We start from the raw sequence: 19240 nt of genomic DNA, 5'->3' as shown, positions 1-19240 counted from the left end.
AATGTATTATTAATATATCCATAAAATAATAAATTATTAAATTATCGATTATATAATATGTCTTTTAAATAATAGGATTATGGTGGTCTCAAGCATATTATTTAATATAAGTTTTATTGTAATAAGAATCAAGGGAGGAATTCATTACAAGATTCCACATATAAATAAATCAGGCTTAATCAGAACGAACCAATTGCCGGTTGTACTTCAGTGTGACCCTAATTATGAATGAGGCAAGAGCATATATTAATGAATCACAACAACACCTACAATATGAGGTTCCAATAATTTCTTTTTAAATAATTTATGGGGTTTGTATTGACTTCTTTTGCCTCTGCAATAATCTATGAGTTTGTACCGACTTTTTTTGCCTCTACAAATGATTGGAGATGGTTTTGGACCCAATCTAAAACCATCCAAGTGATGTTCATGCGGGATGGAGTCTTTTTTCTTTTTCCATATTTTGTTATCAGTGTGCTTTGTTTTTCTGTGGGGTTGCCTAAACAAGGAGAAGTGTTATTAAGTTCATCCCTGCAAGAACTGTACTCTGTAGGTGATTTCATATGAATCAAAAGGATATTCTTGTGAGGAATTTTATTTAGCAAAGTATTATCATCTTTATATAGTTGTTAGTTCTACATTCGTTGGTAAAATGAAAAGTCTCATGAAGTTGGATCCCTTTAGTACTTGATATAAGAGACACATGTAATTGTTGTTTTTGTTGCCTTTTGCATCCAATGACCTGTACCAGGTGTGTCGTAGGAAAGTAGTTGATGAGGATGGTCATTAGTGGTGCAACAAAAGCGCAACTTATAGAATTCATAAAAATTATGTTTTATTTGCATGCCTGTAGTGCTGACTATATATATATGATGATGATACTTGCTTCTTTTGTACCAATTATGGCCACCAGTGTCGCAGCGGTTGCACTGTGCTTTATTTGTTATTCCCTTATGCAGTGAGTTTTGAAATTTCATCTCATTTCAAGGTTTTTGACAACATGATAATGGACCTCTTACATTAGATTTTTGTTTTTCGTTGATTTCATTAACCAAGAAAGTTATGTCAGATCGATGTAATGGTATTTTTTTGTTAAATGGAGACATGCACTGGTTTGGCAGAACATGTCACAAAGATTCATCCAAGTTCACGATCTCTTCGGATATCAACTATCTGGATATTTTCCATGAGAAACTCAAATTATGGAAATTACCAAAACAACATTCAACAAATAAGCATTTGAAAACTATGGACGAAGTGTATTGGTGCCTTGGTGCAAGATAATGTTAAGTTCATATTGAAGTATTGATCATCCGCATGCACCAGGACTGGTGAACATAAAAGGTGTTGCATGTTTAGGAATTGTTCATAAGGATGATGTTAGAGCATTGCTCGGTCGAACTCACAAGCGTTGTTATCTCAAGCTTGTTTGTAAAGTTTAGTTTATCAAAACTATAATCTTGATTTCTAGTCCACCTATAGGAGTTTCAGACTAGGATAGATTGTATAGTTGAGCTTTAGACTTCATGGCGCTTACAACTGAAGATGAAGATCTACTGAAGAACTCGAAGGAACTTCATCAACAAAAGTGATAGACGCATTTATGTGTCTAATATAGCCCAATTGTATATTGTGTTAGTACCCATTTCTGTACTTATTATGGCTTTTTATGTCCCTGTAGGTATTTCTGGAGAAATAAGCTTTTGCGGCGAAATTGGCTAAAAAAGTGGTTTTTGCGCTCGTGGGAGAAAATTACTATACGGACTCTCACTTTGGATAAGGGGTGACCCATTTCCAGGCAGCTGCTAAAGGGACACCAGAACTGGATAGGGGAGGTCTTCTTCAAATTTCAAATAATGGTTTTTGGCGGGAAAATGCATGCAGCGAGGAGCAGATTTGGAGATCGAATTTCTACGTGATTTTAGGAGATTCAGTGGCCTAAATCGGTTTCTATGGACTGTAGAAGATCACTCAAGCCCAGTACAATCAATTGGATCCGGCCAATTGGGCTGGAATGGCCGAGAGAGGGTTTCAAAGTCTCAACAGAGAGACGTGTTCTGTTTCGAGTTTAGAAGATTTTTGAGAGATTTCTGGAGGACTTTGACGCTGGATTAACATGTACATGGTCTTATTCAAGTCTAGGGAAGAGTTTGGTAGCTATTTTATAGTTAACAGCACGTGAAAAAGCTCAACAGAAGCGATTATTCTCTCAACAGCGCAGAGAAGAAAAAGAAAAGAAAAAGTCGGAATTTATACGAGATATTTGGGGTCTGTGGGATATATAAGAGTGGTTTCAAGTCATAAAAAGGGTTAGAAAAGTTTAGAGAGAAGGAGGAGAGAGTTCAGAGCCGAAACAAGGAAGATACCATTGATTGATGCCGCTGCTGCTGCGAGGAGGAAGAACGTGAAGAACAGACTCTCCAAGGCCGTCGTTTATCAACAGTGACATCGACTGTCACTTGTGGGTCGTAGTTCTTCAATGACAAAAGCACTTCAGCTTTGTCGTTGATTCTGGACGCCTTCTGTGGGTCGCAAAATTCTGTTTTACATCATTTGCTTGTCTTTCTCTTCATTGTAAAACACTTTTGAGCATCAATGAAATATTTTGAGAGGTCTTCCAACATGATAAGCAGCTAAATTCTTGGTGATTGAGGCAATGGAGGATCTATTCACTCATGTTTGATTGGTAAATTCTTTTTATAAATTCTTAATTATTTATTTTATTTAATTCACTTGGATCAATAAAAAAAGAGATAAAAATGGTTTTCTTAATTAGTTGTGAATCAGTTTGATGTTTTATGCTTAGAATTAATTCTTTGATAAATCATGCTTAAGGATTACAATTTAATATTTGGACACCTTATAGATTAAGAAGTGATTTAATGGAAAAAGAGCTAGATAATAATTATGAAATATTTTTGTAACCAATCAACTTGAAGTAATAGTGAATCCGGAGCCTTAGTCCATTTTAAATCTTGACATCACTCTTTGAAAATTAATTTGCTTTATTTTTATTAAAAAAAAAAAGTTACCTTCACAAGTTCGAAAAGAACCCCTTTTACCACTGCAACTACAATCACTATTTGAAATACATCAAAAAGGTATGTGGAGACTAAAACTTATCTATCCTCAGAAGTCTATTTTATTCTTACTTATCTCCTATTAAGACAAAAGTCGTATATGATATAGTCTTTCGTATCATACACATTTGATATTTCGAGCCGAGTATAACTCGCTTATCTATTTCTCGAAATACGTGTTGGTATCTTTCTGTCTTAGCTACATTCATTATTATTTTTGGCTTTATGTCAAAAGATGATCATGTGGAAATTTCCTTGAAACATCTTACATGATTTGTGTGAGACAGTCATTTGATGTCGACTTGGAATGTTTCGTATTGATCATTCAATCACTTGAAAATTTCTTATTATCTAATGGTGTGTGTGAAACATCCATTGTCGTCTTTTAAGAATGTTTCAATGATTGAAATGAGAGTTAAGAGTTAAAACCCATGTCTGGATACATTACGGTTTGTATACTTAGTGTACGAACTGTTTTGACGGAATTCAAGACCAGAAGTTTGCATACCCGTTCGCAAGCTTATTCAACCGTTTAAGTCAGGGTACTTAAGTTTGCATACCCGTTTGCAAGCTGATTTAACTGTCGAAGTCCTGGAACCAAGTTTGCGTACCCGTTCGAAAAAGGTTTCAACTGAGTTCGGTCTGAAGCTAAAGTTTGTGTACCTATTTGCAAACTGTTAGCTTGTGACCAATGTCCGGAACTTAAGTTTGCATACCTGTTTGTAAACTTAAGTGGTCCAAGTTCTTAAATCGGTAAAGTATGATTTCATACTCATGAAAAATACATTTATATAATAAGGAATGCATTCTTTGCAAACCATGACTTAAATGTTCATGAATTGATTCTTCCGAATCAATCCGATTTTGCTTCGATTCGTTCTTGTATTTTACTATAAGATAATGGAAAACTGAACAACTCTATGAAGAACACAATTAGATACGTTGATTATCTTTGATCATCATAGTTGATCTAGATGTGTTAGACGAATGTGGATTAGAAAAAAGTGTTCATATGGCTAACCTTGGTTGACAATTATTGAACCAACTAAGTATACACGGTTAGGTACGGTTACCCATATCTAAATGAAGTATATTTAATTTGTGTGTGACAAGCTAAGACCGTCCAACGGTGGAGAGATATTGCTTTAGTTTTAAGCAAAACTTAGCTTGCATCTTAAATCATGATTTCATCTAACGGTGAATAATGAATGCTTTGTTTCTAAGCTAACTAAGCAAACCCTGATTTGGAAGCTATATAAAGGAGAACTCTAGAAACTGGGAAACCTAATCCCCACACCTCCTGTGTGATGCTAGTTGCGTACTAGAGTCGGTTCTATATTAACCTAGGTTTTTTCAAAACAGTGTAGGTTAACGACTTGGAGACTTCATTGGTATTCTGAAGCCAGATCCAACTATTTTATCTGTAGTGGTGTATTCTGATCTTACTTGTTCTATTGCATTGAGTACTATCTTCTCTAAGATTGACTCGATATTTATCTCCGATAGGTAAGATATAAAAAGTAATCACAAAGCTCTTTGTCTCATTTTTTGTGATTCCACAATAACTTGTTCAACTACCATATAGTTAAGTTATTGTGAGGTGATTGATATTTCTAGGCTTTTCTTCGAGAATATAAGACCGGATTATCAATTGGTTCCTCTGCACCTTGATTTATCATAAGACGGAACAAAACTTCGTAGGTATTTCTGTGGGAGACAGATTTACCTCTCAGAATAGACATTTCTGTGGGAAACAATTTTGTTTATAATTTTTCGACTTTGGATCGTAGCAACTCTTAGTTGTGGGTGAGATCAGCTAAGGGAATCAAGTGTGTAGAGTCCTGCTGGGATTCAGAGGCGTAAGGAACCCGACTGTACCTTTATCAGTGTGAGATTGGTTAGGGCTCGACTAGATTCGAGTCCGAAGTTAATCTTATAGTAGTCTAGTGTCTTTAGAGGCTTAATACAATGTGGTGTTCAATTTGGACTAGGTCCCTTGTTTTTTTTTGTTTGTGAATTTGTGGTTTCCTCGTTAACAAAATTTCTGGTGTCTGTGTTATTTATTTTCCGCATTATATTTGTTTATATAATTGTAATATCACAGGTTGTGCATAGTTCAATCAATTGGTAAATCCAACCTTTGGTTTTTGATTCAAATTGATTGACACTTCAGCATTGGTCTTTGGTACCGTACAATTTATTTCTCACATTGATCCGGTTCACATATTTCTATCTGTTCGATTGCAGATTGATTTGAGAAATAAAGATATAACTCCTGGATACTTTTTCGTGATTGAGTCTGACTGTCTAGTTGTTTCTTTTGGAATTGTATTGGATTTTTCCATATAGATTTCCTAACAAAATATTGGGTGTGGTTGTTAGATCCACGCTTTTTCAATTGGTATTAGAGCAGGCAAACACATTTAAGACCTCATAAGTCTGTGTTTGTAGCAATCTGACTTTATGGACAGAAATGCTATCTCTATAAACGTACCGCCAGTCTTCGATGGCTCGAATTACTTAGGTGGAAAATTTCCACGCGTGCCTTTCTCCAAGCACGTGATTTTGTATCATGGGTTCGTGTAGTTGATGGCTATAATCTTCCGGTTGTTACAGATTCCAAAGGATATTGGTGCATATGATCCTACCGATATTATCGCTGCAAAGCAAAATTCTGATGGATTAAATGCTATTATCCATGCCATTACCTCAGATCTTCAGCACCATGTGACTACGTGCACTAAGTCTAAAGATGCTTGGGATATCTTAGAAACAGTATTCGATGGAAATTCCTCTGAGAAAGAAGCTAGGCTTCAAAACCTAAATTATGATTGGGAAAACCTTCGTATGGCTGATGAAGATTCGTTTGATGAGTTTAATCACAAAGTATCTAAAATTGCTAATACATCTTTTGCATTGGGTAAGGCTATTCGTGAAAAAAGACATTGTGATGAAAATTCTCAAATCGTTGCCAGCTAGATACGATTTTAGGAAGCATGCCATCGTTGAAGGAAATAACCTTGATGCACTTTCCAGAAACTCACTCATCGGAAAGTTAAAAGTTCTTGATCAGGATCAGAACACAACCAGAACATCAGCGTTCAATGTTGTGACCAACACAAGTTTTTTTCCTAACTTTTCTTGGGCTGATGAATGTTGTCCAAATCATATTAATCTTGACAGACCATTGATTTTATAAAAGATCAAAGATATTGTGAGAAGAAGCAAAATATTTGAGGAACATCTCTCTCTTTCTGATGCTTCAGATGATTCAATACAAGAAAAATTAATTCAGTTGGTCAATCCGCATACTTACGATGTTTGCACAGAAATTTGAGCTTTCACTGAAGAAACTTCTACTAACTCAAATTCTGATACAGAATGCAAGTTTGACACTTAGATTTTTGAATTCTTTGATAAAAATGAAGAAATTCATCAAGAAAATCATCAACCAAAAATGAGATTGAAGAAACTTGAATCATCACTTCAGGTGAAAAATCTTGAGATTGACTGTCTTAATGATGAATTCACCAGAACCCTATCTCTAAAAGAAAAAAGAGATTAACACCCTTAAGTGTGACCTGCAAAGGTTATCTGGAAGTTCTGATAAAATTTCAGCTATGTTATTCGGTCAGAAGTCCTTTGGTAACACAAATGGTTTGGGGTTCAAAAGCAAGACTGTGAGCACAAACAACTCTTTTGTTCCGGCCGGTTTTGGAATAATAGATGTTAAAAATTGTGATAAACATGAGTCAAATCTGCAAAACGAATCATCCTTAGAGTGTTTATGTTGTGAAAATGCAAATCATGTTCAAAGTAAGTGTTGGAAATTCAAGAGGAACAAAAAACGAATTGCCAAACTTCAGAATGACATGCAGAGGATGAATTTGGCTTTGGATAACCAACAGGGAACTCCTGAAGACAAGAATAAGTGTAAAAGAACCAGAGTTCGACGAGGTAAGAGGCATGTTTGTATAACAAACCTTGATAAGTTACCTTGTGACACAAGATGTGAGCATTATGCTCACTCCATCACTATCTAATTATAGTGATGTATGCATCCTCATTATTAACTTGAGAATATGAGGATTGCATCAAGGTTTCTCAAGTATATAATTGGTAATTACTTGTAAAGATCCTTAAGCTCGCCAACGTTATTAGACCAGTCAAGACACGTCTTAGCCGCTAATAACTCGATTAGTAATATAAATTGTAATTAATAGAAATTAGTCTAACAATAATTTAGATACGAAACTAGTATCATTAAATAGGTCTCGAAGAGTTAGGCTAAATGGACTACTCGAACGTGTTATTCGGATACCGGACAAAGAAGATATCATTGGATGAGTATGAAGGGTAAAATAGTAATTTTCTTTTAAACCGACCTGGCTTCCCTTATCCCATATTTTGGGCGCTTCAGTAAGTTTCGTTGGCTTTATCACCAGGGGTTTTGGAGGTATCCCCTAAACGAATTAGTGATCTAGCTTTCCTCCTAGTTTGTTAATATTAGCAAGTTACCCCCTAAGTCTAAAATTCTGTCAAAAATGTCCTTATGTAGTGTGTGCGACCGGCTCATGTGTATTCTGTTAAGTGCTAATTTTGCTCTCGCGTCTAGGAACCAAAAAGAACAAGGATCTCGAACCGAAAAGAATCCACTAATGGTGGTAAATCAAACACCCGATATATTACCCATTAACACTTACTTAAATCAACTTGATAGTTTATCTAGCATTTAATATATATCCAAAAACTTTGTGGGAAAAGATAATGATCGAGTAATTGTGGGTAGTTAATCCGTTTGATCATCTTTCATTTGGAAATCAAGCCCAACATTTTTTTTGCTCGATAATAATATTTTTCATTGATTACTAAATATTTAACAAAGGTTTATAAAAGAGAACCCAATAAAGGGATTTAAAACAAAAGAATACAAAAATTACCAAAAATTATAATTCTAGCTGAATCTGTAGTAAGTTTGTTGTTCATTTTCCATTTGTGTAAGGAAAGGTGTCCTATGATTGTAACTGATGCACTCACCCCTTCGAAGATTTGCATTTTTTTTTTGCCATTGTATCTGCAAAGAAATTCACTTCTCTGTAACTGTGTATAAATCTCCAATCCAAGGCTTTTTCACAGATTTTCTTCCATCTTGAGATTGCAAACCAGGGGATATGCATTGATCTGAAGGCTTCAATTACTGATTATGAGTCTGATCTAAAAATGAGCAGAAAGTGACCATGATGAATTGCCCACTCTCCTGCACATAACACAGCCATGACTTCTGCATAAAAATTTGTAGTCACTCCTAGTCCACCAGACACAGCTATTACACAATCTCCACTGTCATTTCTGCCAATAAAACCAAATCTAACAATCCCAGGGTTACTCTTGGAGGCTTCATCACAGCAGAGTAAAAAATAGTTTCTTTCTGGCAAGGTGAAAAAAACTTCTCTGATTCTTGTCATTTTTACTTTTCTGCATTTCAGAACAAATTTTTTCAACACTTGTAAATCATATGTTGAGTTCCACATTGGAGATTTCATTCTCACTTCACAGTCTTCAATATAGTGCATAATCTTGGTCTTGAGTTTATTAGCATTTATCTTCTCATTTTCATAGACACACTTATTCCTTAAGAACCACAATTCTTGTATGGTAATAAAAGCTGCAATTCTCCAAATTTCTTGCACAGCTGGAATTTTTCCTTTAGCAGCATTAAAAACATCCTCAAAGGATTTTGTATTGATGAAGCAAAACATGTCTCCTAACCATTTCCAGGTTATTTCACTATAATCACAATGCCATAATACATGTTCTAAAGTTTCTTCAGCATTTTTGCAGAAAACACATCTTGATGCTAAGCTGAAATTTCTTTTCCTCATTTTTTCATCAGTGGGACATGCACCACTAACAAGATTCCACATAGTGCTTGAAATATTTGTATGGATGGAAGTATTCCATACCTGAGTTGACCACTTCTGTTTTGGATACTTTTCCTGATACACTCCACAACTGAAGCTACTGAAAAATCCCCTGTAATTGAGCCACACCACACTCTCCTATCATCTTCATTATTTACAACTGGAAGTTCATTTACTTCAACCATTTCCAGTATTTCACTTGGAATTACCCATTCACCATCCAATAATATATCAGCCACCTTCATGTCAGGGTATTGAAGTTGAAAAAGCGGGGGTCTAACAACCTCACCCAATATTTCGATTAGCAATCTGTATGGACAAACTCCAATATACTTTTATGAGAATCAACTAGACAGTTAGACTCAATCAATAGAAAAGTATATCAAATAGTTTTATATATTTATCTCTTGATTTGATCGTTACTCAAGCAAATAGAAATCTACGAGTCTTTATCAAATACAAGGATAAAAACTTGGATGGTACCAAAGACCAATATCCAAGGATCAATCAATTTCCAATCAACAACCAAAGGTTGGATTTCACAATTGATCGATACAACGCACAACCTGTGATATTTCAATTATATAACAAAATATAATGCGGAATAGAAATAACACAGACACCAGAAATTTTGTTAACGAAGAAACCGCAAATGCAGAAAAACCCCGGGATCTAGTCCAGATTGAACACCACACTGTATTAAGCCGCTACAGACACTAGCCTATTACAAACTAACTTCGGTCTGGACTGTAGTTGAACCCTAATCAATCTCACACTGATTCAAGGTACAGTTGCGCTCCTTACATCTCTGATCCCAGCAGGATACTACGCACTTGATTCCCTTAGCTGATCTCACCCACAACTAAGAATTGCTACGACCCAAAGTTGAAGACTTGATAGACAAATATTTCTCACACAGAAAAGTCTATAAAATTGTATAAATCTGTCTCCCACAGAAATACCCAAGAGTTTTTGTTCCGTATTTTGATAAATCAAGGTGAACATGAACTAATTGTTAAACTAGACTTATATTCTCGAAGAACAGCCTAGTATTATCAATCACCTCATAATAATCTAAATCGTATGGTAGCGAAACTAGATATTGTGGAATCACAAACGATGAGACGAAGATGTTTGTGATTTATTTTTATCTTTCCCTATCGAAGATATAATCTCAAGCCTATTATTCAATTGAACTCGTACGATAGAAAATGGAAAGATATTATCACTCAACTACAAGAAAAGTAGTTTCGTCTGGCTTCACAATCCCAATGAAGTCTTTCAGTCGTTAACCTACAGGGTCTCGAGAAGAAACCTAAGGTTAAAGGAGGATCGACTCTAGAAAACCAACTAGTATCACACAGGAGGTGTGGGGATTAGTCTTCCAGATGCTAGATGCCTCCTTTATATAGTTTTCAAATCAGGGTTTGCAATCTAAGTTACCTTGCTAAAAAACATTCAATATTCACTGTTAGATGAAAAACCTGATTCAACCAAGCTATTATCTTTCAACCGTTAGATCGAAACTTAGCTTGTCACACACACAAATAAAATGTATTCATTTAGGTTTGAGTAACCGTACCTAAATGTGTACACTTAGTTGGTTCACAAATAGTTAACCAATGGTTAGCCATATGAGCATTTTCATATTAACCGTATTCATCTTTCTCATAGCTAGTTCAAATGAATCATAAGAACTAGTTGAAGAGTTGTTCAATTGCTTAGGTCTTTATTCATAGACACAATTGAAACAAATTCGGTTTGATCCACTTGAATCAATTCATGAACAATATAGCCACGGTTTTCAAAGATTGGATTCCTTTGTTTTTGGGTGTGTGGATGAGAAACGAATCTAAACCCTAAACAATGTACTGCACGGGAGTACTTTTGATTCGAGAGATCAATCTGTACAATCCTGGCCTAAACCAAGAAATGGCCATTCCAGGCTTGCTTCGGTCACAAAGTGAAGGAGAAGGGTTGGTCTTAGGTAGGGAAGCGAAGAGAGTGTTGAGACTAGAATAGTTGATTCTGAAGGTGTGGTTGTTTATGACTTTGTATCTCAAAGTAGAACTGACTAGCAGAATGGAAAGCTACCAGGTGATTTCTAGATACTGTATTGTTGCCGTCCAAAACTTATCCTTTGGTGAAAATAGGTGAACCCTATTTATACAAGTCATATTGAAACATACCCTGGTCTCGTAGGAAGTGGAAACGATTGAGTGGTGGAAGAAAAGAGTAACGTGTAACCGTCAGACGTTATGCTTCCATGATGAAGGAAGTGAATTTGTGTAACCGTCAGACATTATGCTTCCATGATGAAGGAAATGAATTCGTTTACACCGTTACTTTTTACCACCACTAATTGTCCCACTTCATGACACTTTCTAGTAATGGGCGCATTGCACGCCGCATGCTGTAAACCGCCAGACCAATACCCTGATGAGCATCCCCCAGTTTGTGACATGTTGATGTCTCGAGTGTTTTCGTGGAAAACATGTAGCACTTCGCTACGGGTGGCAATTGGAAGTCAAGGGACTTTCCGCAGGAAAATAGCATGTAATGCTATTAGGCTCATTTTGGTTGGTCGCCTAAAACTTGCCACAGGTTTGTCAGTTCGGTGGCGAACTTCGATGGCTGAGATCGCATCTCATGAAGGAGGGTAGCCGTTGATTATGGATACCTTGTGTTGGCGCTTGATAATGGCGCGGTGGCGTTTTGGTTTACGCCAGTGACAATGTGGCATGGATGGCATGGATCGTGCATGCCATTGGCACGGTGGTGCAAGTGGCGCCTGGCGTAGCCATGGCCACTAAATTTAGGCAGCTGATTGCCTGAAACTTGCCACAAGTCTGTCAGTTCGGTGGCGAACTTGGATGGCCGAGATTTCATCACATGAGGAAGGATGGCCATTGATTATGGCCGCATCTTGTTGTATAGCGGAGTGGCGCCATTGGCATAGTGGCGCCTGGTGGAGCCATGGCATAGCGTCATGCCAGTGGCGTAACCGTGGCATGGCAGTATGCTAGTAGCCGTGGCATAACGACATGCTAGTAGCCGTGGCATAGAAACGTGCTAGTAGCCGTGGTATAGCGGCATGCTAGTATCCATGGCAGAGTGGCATGCTAGTAGGCGTGGTATAGTGACATGCAAGTAGAGTTGGGGCATGGTCATGCCTGTGGCGTTGTAGCATGGCCAAAGCTAGGGTTTGGCGGCATGGCCAAGGCTAGGGTTTGGCGGCATGGATAATGCTAGGGTTTGGTGATATGGTGTTGGACCCACGTGTGGCGTGGCAACATTGGCCATGTTGCCACATCAATCCCATCGCTCTGGGTAACGTTATTTGGCTTTGGTTGGCGTATCAACTTTGCCCAAATTAGGGTTTGGCATGTCGAAACCCTAATTAGTGTGTGTGGCATGCGGCCGCGGCATGTCGATAATTTTGTGCAAATGGCGCCATAGCTATGCCAAAGGAGTTATGGCAAGGCCATAGTGTGGAAATGACCACTGGAGGAGGGATTTCCGTGGGTGGCTATGATATGGCGCCAACCCTAGGGCTTCCCGGGTCCCACACGGCTCGTGGCATGTTGTGGGGTCGAAGTGACATGATTTGTGCCACGATGATAGACACATTTTTGTGTCTAATTTGATCTCAATAATGTATATTGTTGGAATTCGAGTTTGTACTAATTTTGGTGTTTTATATGTTTGTAGGCACCTTTGGAAAATAAACATTTTTTGGAAAATTCGGCTCGAAAAGTTGGTAAAAGTTCCCAGGAGGACAAGTGTTATTCAGACTCTCACTTTGGATAAGGGGCACCCCATGAGGGGCATGTGCTAAAGGGACACCATAACTGGATTAGGGGGAGGTCAGTTTTCTTACCAAATTCAAAACATAATTTTGGCGGGAAAACTGGTTATTTCATGCATATTCACTGGATAATTTTGGACTCGAATTTTGGAGCAGATTTGAAGAGATTAAATCGCTAGAAACAGCTGGGCTGAACGTGATTAAGCTAAACATGGCTAGTGCAAGTGATTTCACGAAGCAGATTGGGTTGGATAATTTGTTCTCGGCAAAACAGCGCCATGAGTTATTACGGGTCCTGTTTGGTTCCAATTATGGAAGTTACGTGACCAGATGGGTAAGAAGATATTCTGTTTGATTTGGGCACATCTTATGAAGATTTTGGAGAGGTTAAAACAAGCCAGCAGACGCGTGCATGGAAAGAAAATTTCTTGGGAATATTTTCATTCACTGTCGAGTAATGGGAAGATTTTTTTGGATTAATGAGAAGTTATTCTTGGTCCAAAGGTGTATAAATATAACTCTTGGGTTAGTATAGAGGGGATGGAGAGTTTGGGAGAAGTATAAAGCATTAACAGAGCGAGAAAATCAAGTTACAAGAAAGTTTATGCTGCTGCTGCTGCCATTGAAGAACACGAAGAACGGACAGACCAGGGCAGTCGTTCTTCAACAGTGATAACGGCTAACACGTGAGGGTCTTAGAATTACCGTCAGCAGCAGTTTATTTCTATCGTTTCTGTAACAGTGTTCTGCAACAATTATAAGTGTTGCAAACACCCGATTTTACTCAATTATTTTCCTTTTCATCATTTGTAAAACACTTGTGAGCATCAATGAAATATTTTGAGAGGTTTTCCAACATGATGAGCGGCTAAAATACCTGGTGACTGAGGCGACGGAGGAGCTATTCACTCATGTTTGATTGGTAAATTCTTTTTATAATTTCTTAATTATTTATTTCATTTAATTCACTTGGATCAATAAAAAAGGAGATAAAAATGGTTTTCTTAATTAGTTGTGAATCAGTTTGATGTTTTATGCTTAGAATTAATTCTTTGATAAATCATGCTTAAGGATTACAATTTAATATTTGGACACCTTATAGATTAATAAGTGATTTAATGGAAAAAGAGCTAGATAATAATTATGAAATATTTTTGTAACCAGTCAACTTGAAGTAATAGTGAATCCGGAGCCTTAGTCTATTTTAAATCTTGACATCACTATTTGAAAATTAATTTGCTTTATTTTTATTAAATCTAAAAATTATTTCCTTCATAAATCTGAAACGAATCTTTTTACCACTATCACTACAACAACTTTTGAAAAATCATCACACGACTGAAAATTAGGGCTTTGGTTAATGCATAGGCATGCTTTTGACCCGAAAACCCTAATCTTAAGCTTTTCATGGCGTTGGCCACGAACAAGAGGTAGGTTAGCACATAGGGCGCTATTTATGGAAGGTTTCCACGAAGTGGCATGTTACCGCGACAGAGTGGCATGTTGGTGTGCCGATCAATATGTTGTTGTGGCAGGGCACGTTTGGCTTGGCAGTTAGTATGGTGGCGCGGCAGGGTGCGTTTGGCCTTTAATGTATGGTGGTAAGTTTAGAGCGACTTGATTGGCCAATAAAAGGGGCCGGCCAAACATAAGGCGCGGCTACACTTCTAGTGAGAGTGTGGCGGCTTTAGAGCGACCTGATTGGTCGACTAAAAGAGGGACGGCCAAGCATGGGCATGGCTACACTTCTGGTGAGAGTGTGGCGGCTATAGAGCGACCTGATTGGTCGACGGAAAATGGGCCCGGCAAGTATGGGCCCAGCCACAACTTATGTGCGTGTGGCGAGTTTAAAGCGACCTGATTGGTCGAGGGAAATAGGGTCGGTTTTAGGATGGGGTGTGGCCAATGGCAAGTGGCGCCAAGGCATGCCCACGCCTCCCTTTGCTGCTGCGTCTCCCTATTTTCTGACTATGGGCAAGGTTTTGCACCTCCTAATCGAGGGAGGATTAATTACCTAGTTTCCCTAGGCTTAATTTCGACAAGAAAGGTCTGATATACCGCGCGAGGCTCAAAACCCTAACTTTTGCAAGTTAGTCAGGGAAATTTATTGAATTCTATGTGTTGACACAGAATTATTTTAAGTTCATTGCCAGAGAGCAGCATGCTTTTCTGATTGAATACCTTATGCAAAAGACCTTATCCTTGATATTTATAAATTCATGCTACTCTGCTGCGAGTGAACACAAATCGCCATGCCATATCAACATTAAGGGTTCATCCGGGGAACATAGCATAGAAGAAATTTAAAGGAATTTATGTTAAGTGAATATAGGCAAGGCGCCGAAATTTACAGAACGTCTGGGATGGTTTCTACATGCGCCAGTCTGGATAAATTTCATGTAAATATATTGAACAACTCAATAAATGTGCCAGTTGAGAGATTCACACTCATGGCTTCGTTTCCTCGCAGAGTGACGTCACATCAGATGTAAGGTTTTACAAATTTAACCCTGAGCTAAAAACCACCATCAACATTAAGTCCCCTGCTTAGCTCGTAACAGTGGCATTTTTGTGGGGTAAGCATGAGATGGTGACAGACGAGGATAAAAATCTAAAAGGCAAGACATGAGAAGATTACCAGGAAAATTCGATTGACCTTTGGCAAGAGGCATGAGCAGTCTGCAATCTGTGTGCTGGCGCGCTTCTGTCTTGGCCACGGAGTATAGGTGCCACGTAGTGTTGGTGCAGCGAGCCTTGAATACAAAGACGAGTGTTGAGGTGGTGGAGCCGTCAACACTATAATACATTGAGACAGTATGCATGACAACACGATAGTGAGTGTTGAGGAATTTGAATGCCTCAACACCAAGAGGAAAAAAATGTGTTGAGGAAGTTTGCCCGGCAACACAGTGGTGAGTGTTGAGGAAATTTGACGTCTCAATTTCACGTATCAACACTAAGAGGAAAAACTTGTTGAGGCAGTTTGCCTGGAAACACAACGGTGAGTGTTGAGGACTAAGAGGAAAATGTGTTGAGGCAGTATGCCTGACAACACAATAGTGAGTGTTGAGGAATTTACATGTCTCAACACTAAGACGAAGGATGTGTTGAGGAAGCATGCCTAGAAACACAGTAGTGCGTGTTGAGGAATTTACACGTCTCAACACTAAGAGGAAGGACGTGTTGAGGAAGCATGCCTAGCAACACAGTAATGGGCGTTTAGGAATTTACACGTGTCAACACTAAGAGGAAATGATATGCTGAGGAGGCATGCCTAGCAACACAGTAGTGAGCTTTGAGGAATTTACACGTCTCAACACTAAGAGGAAATGATGTGTTGAGGAAGCATGCATAGCAACACAGTAGTGAGAGTTGAGGAATTTACACGTCTCAACACTAAGAGGGAATGATGTGTTGAGGAAGCATGCCTAGCAACACAGTAGTGAGCGTTGAGGAATTTACACGTCTCAACACTAAGAGGGAAAAGATGCGTTGAGGAAGAATGCCTAGCAACAAAGTAGTGAGCGTTGAGGAATTTACACGTCTCAACACTAAAAGGAAATGATGTGTTGAGGAAGCATGCCTAGAAACACAGTAGTGAGCGTTGAGGAATTTATACGTCTCAACACTAAGAGAAAAAAATGTGTTGAGGCAGTTTGTCTGGAAACACAGCGGTGAGTGTTGAGGAATCTTCACGTCTCAACACTAAGAGATTTAAAATTTATTTGATATGCCTAATAGATATAAAACATTTAGTTTAAGGATGGTTACTTAGTTCTGGATCCGCTAGGCATGTATTTCGCGCATGATTGGGCTTTAGGTGTATCAGGCTCTCCCGTGAGTAAGCAGCGTGACAAAAGTCCCCATGTGTAATTATACTGAGATTATTTTCTCGTGGAAGATGTGCTTCCATTGCATTCGCTGGTAAGGAGGTGACTGCGTTTAAACTTCTAAACCTTAAGGAGGCTTCAGTACCCAAGTGTATCTTACTTCAGTCCCCTTTGGCAGGAGGCATGAGGAATTCATAATATTTGCACTGGTGGCTTGACATACTTTTGAATTATCCCCGTAGTGCCGGTCTTGGCGTTGCAACTTTTTCCATGAACTGCTGATGCTGACGTTTCTACCTTAGTCATGGAACGGTAATGATAACGTTGTTCGCCGGCCCAAACACAGAAATGGCAAAGAGGGCGCCAGTGGCTTTGGTTCGTGGAACAATGGAATGCGTTGCAACTCTGGCAGAGATGGCGCTTCAATATTGGTTGTGCGGAGATGGCGCTGCTAACCTCGGAATGGTGCTGCTTGCTCGGAATGGTGGAAACTGGCTTCATTCCGTGGAATGGTGAAAATATGGCGCTGGAACTTTGGCTACCAAACAGTGATGATGGCGCTGGAATTTTGGCTACTAAGTGGTGATGATGGCGCTGGAATTTCGGTTACTAAGTGGTGATGATGGCGCTCATGGCTTCAGTCCGTGAAACGGTGGAAAGGGCCCTCGGAAGGCTTGCTGGATGGATCATGGAATGATGGAGCGTTGGCGCTAACTTAACCATAGAGTGCTGGAGACATGGAGAGTTGGCTTGACCGCGAAGTGCTGGAGCCATGGAGAGTTGGCTTAACCACGGAGTGATGGAACCATGGAGAGTTGTAGGTTGAGCGTCTGGTTTTCCTCGTGCTTTCATTTGCAGCATCTGGCTCCTCTTCGTCATTTGTTAGCGTGGTAAAGCGAGCATTAAATTGTTTTTGTATCCGTATATGTGAATGTATCTCTGTGGCTTGCTTTTGGAGTCTTTGATGGTTGTCAGGATGGACTGCAATGAGCAGTCCCCAGTCGCACTTCTATTTAGTTTCTGAAATTGTTTTCTCCGAGCAGGCTTGGGATCCGCTGCAGGCCTCGTAAAGTGTTGCAGGAGCCTTCTAGACAGAGAGGTGATGATAAAGTTACCTTACACCCTTGAAGAGTAGATGACCTTGTCGTGGTTATGACTTTGGGTTGACCGTGTCTCCTAAGCTTTGATAATGAAGGGTTTCCACGTAGAGCCTCAGTCCCCAAGTTTTGTTTACGCGTTTCTTTGTAGTGGTCGGTGAGTTGACCATGATAAAGATATCATTTTGCATCCGTACTGGAGACTCTAATACTTCTTCCATGTGAAACTAAAATATGGAGAAGTATGGATTACCTTTGTAGTAGTTGTTGTTACGGTAAACCTCTGGCCGGAATCAACAAACGAGCAAATACAATTTTTGGCAGTAGACGTGATCCAAAGAGACTACATTGTCGTGGAAACAAAATAGGTTGGCAGGAGTTGCATGGGCATCCATGGAAGCAAAAGGGATTGGCTGGATGCGTAAGCGAGTAAACTGTCCACGACCAAGAGCTTTGGAGAGATGGACCAAAAAGTGAAAACATTGAAGCGGAGCGGCTTCTCAAGAGAATGCTGAAGAGGAGCGGCTTCTAGAGGTGAGACGTTGAAGCGGCTCCTGGAGAGAAACGTTGAAGCGGGGCGGCTTCTGGAGCAAAAAGTTGAAGCGGAGCGGCTTCTGGAGAGAAAGTTGAAGAGGAGCGGCTTATGGAGGTGAGACGTTGAAGCATATCCTGGAGCGAAACGTTGAAGCAGGGCGGCTTATGGAGAGAAAAGTTGAAGCGGAGCGGCTTCTAGAGAGAATGTTGAAGAGGAGCGGCTTTTGGAGATGAGATGTTGAAGCGATTCCTGGAGCAAAGTTCGAAGCTCCAACGCAACGCGGCTGAGAGCTTGAAAATATATCTCGCCCTGCACCTTGGAAAAATAAAATAAATCTCACACACATGCTCCATCATAGATTACATGGTTTTTGCACAGAGTCCCCATAAAGCATTAATGCACAACTCCACCAATTGATGTTCGGTAACATATGGTTTATGACAATCTAACGCTCGAATTATGAATCCCTTGATTAATCATTCGGATATTCATTGTTTCGCTCCTTTGAGTTGTGGCCATGTTCGTCTGAGCCTTAGCAAAACTTCTTGTATTTCCATCAAATCAGCAAACTAGTATCACACATAAGGTGTGGGGACTAGTTTTGCACAATACTAGATGTCTCCTTTATATAGTCTTTCAAATAAGGGTTTGCAATAATGTTAGCTTAGTAACAAAGCATTTAATATTCACCTTTAGATGAAAACCTGATTTAGATTCAAGCTAATATTTCTCAACCGTTAGACCAAAAACTTAGCTTGCTACACACACTTGACAATGCACGCTTCTAGGTTTGTTAACCGTACCCAAACTTATGCACTTGTTGGTTCAACAATAGTTAACCAAAAGGTTAGCCATATGAGCATTTCATATCAACCATGTTCTTCTTCACCATAACTAGTTCAAATGACTTCAAATGAACTAGTTAGAGAGTTGTTCAATTGCAAGAAAATCTTATGTACTACACAAGAC

The sequence above is a fragment of the Papaver somniferum genome, chromosome 2 (genome assembly GCF_003573695.1).
Source record: "Papaver somniferum cultivar HN1 chromosome 2, ASM357369v1, whole genome shotgun sequence".
Taxonomy (NCBI): domain Eukaryota; kingdom Viridiplantae; phylum Streptophyta; class Magnoliopsida; order Ranunculales; family Papaveraceae; genus Papaver; species Papaver somniferum.
This window is presented reverse-complemented; position numbering follows the sequence as displayed.